This window comes from Lytechinus pictus, chromosome 1 (genome assembly GCF_037042905.1).
Source record: "Lytechinus pictus isolate F3 Inbred chromosome 1, Lp3.0, whole genome shotgun sequence".
Classification (NCBI taxonomy): domain Eukaryota; kingdom Metazoa; phylum Echinodermata; class Echinoidea; order Temnopleuroida; family Toxopneustidae; genus Lytechinus; species Lytechinus pictus.
The window spans coordinates 9,965,597-9,967,711 of NC_087245.1; positions in this window are offsets into that span (position 1 = coordinate 9,965,597).

The following is a 2,115-nucleotide window of genomic DNA, read 5'->3' on the forward strand; positions in this document are numbered from 1 at the left end:
TGACGTGTGTATGATGAAGGAGGTGGAGGACTGGTGCCGTGGCCGAGTAGCTCGCCTGGCTATACGCATGGGCAGAAATCCCAGGGGGGACAGGGGTGACGTGTCCCCCCTACCATTTTGGAAAGGGGGGACATAATATCAAATGTCCCCCTTACTATTTGTGTCTTTTATTATGGAAAAAAAATACATTTTTCAAAATCGAAATTATGCACACGTATCCTCGAATTTCGAAATATATATAAACAGATAGTTTTTGTTAAGAACTTGTATAGGAAAAGAAAAGGCATACCGGCCCGACTATTCTCGAAGTCGCATCTAGTCCTATATGCCAGACAAAGAGTGATGACATCGATGGCCATTGTCAATTTCATAACTAATAAAAATGACGAAAAAAGAAAATCGCCTCTGGATACTTATAAGCGCATAGATGGTAGACGTGAATGTCCCATACCCCGTAAAAACATTCCTTTGTTAAACCAATTCATTTCCCCTTTATTCCAAATTTACTTGGAATTTAAGAATATTTTCATTGTTCGCGTACTCAGTAAAAAGAATGGTTTTCATGAGTTATGATTAATCATTCGCAGTGAATTTTTAACTATGTTTAATCCCTCAAAATTTGTTTTTAAATACTCTATTAACGAGACTTGGGGACTTTTATATTCCATTTTTACACAAAATTCCTGCCGTGGGAGGGGTCATCATAGGTAGGTCAAGGGGGCGAAGCGGCGGCCCACCCCCTATTGGAGGCGCAAAATAGGAAGGTGAGGAGAAAAATAAGAAGAAAGATAGGACGAGGAAGAAAATTAAATGATGGAAGGAGAGGGGAATAATTGGAAAAAAAGAAAACTTTCAGGTCATTGTATAAAAATTAAACAAAATCGATCGCACTTTGCATTAATACACAGCCATCTATTTATTTCAAAACGTGCTTAAAACCTTTTCACTTTTTAGATCGAAATATATAAAATCAAATCATTTATTTAGGAAGATATCCATCTTTTTCATGATATGTAGGTTTAAATCTAAATAAAATTTAATTCGCGCTTTGCGCTCGCATTGTTTGAGATAAAATGCTTGTTCTTTAATTCAAAAGTGCTTGAAAGATCCAGTTTTCAGATCTGAGCGCTTCGCGCTCGCATCAGCAATACGGTTGAGTCAGATACTATCCTCTTTATTGCTATAAAGTGAAAAGAAGATTACTTTTTTGGTCAGAAAAAAAATGAGGACACGCTTCGCGCTCACATTAATTAAAATTTAGTTAGATTGCTAACCTGTCCTTGATTTTAAAATATGCTAATAATACCAATTTTAAAATGACAATATCTTCAGCACACACTTCGCGCTCGAATCTAATATTGTTTAGTAAGATTCCTATCCTGTTCATGATTTGAAAAAATGTTACGATCGATTGTCCAGTTTTTAGGTTGGAAAATACAAAATTTTCAGCTCGCGCTTCGCGCCCACATTAATTGTTTAGATTCCTATCCTGTTCATAATGTTTTTTTTAAGTACTAACAATGTCCAGTATTTAGGTTGTAAAATAAAAAAACTTTCACCTCTTGCTTCGCGCTCGCATTAATTGTTGAGATTCCTATTCTGTTCATAATTTTTATTAAAGTACTAAGAATGCCTATATAGTATTTAGGTTGGAAAATCAAAAACTTTCAGCTCGCGCTTCGCGCTCACATTAATTGATTAGATTCCTATCCTGTTCATATTCTTTTTAAGGTGCTATGAATGTCCAGTTTTTAGGTTAGAAAATAAAAAAACTTTCAGCTCGCGCTCCGCGCTCGCATTTATTGTTTAGATTCCTATTCTGTTCATTATTAAGTGCTAAGAATGTCCGAATGTCCAGTCTTTAGGTTGGAAAATTAAAAAGTTTCAGCTCGCGCTTCACACTCGCATTAATTGTTTAGATTCCTATTCTGTTCATGATTTGAAATTTTTTTACGAATGTCTATTTTTTAGGTAATTCCTATCCTGTTCATGATTTGTAAAAGTGTTACGAATGTCTAGTTTTTAGGTTGGAAAATAAAAAACTTTCAGCTCGCGCTTCGCGCTGACATTAATGGTTTAGGTAGGTTCGAATCTAGTTCATGATCACAAAAAAAA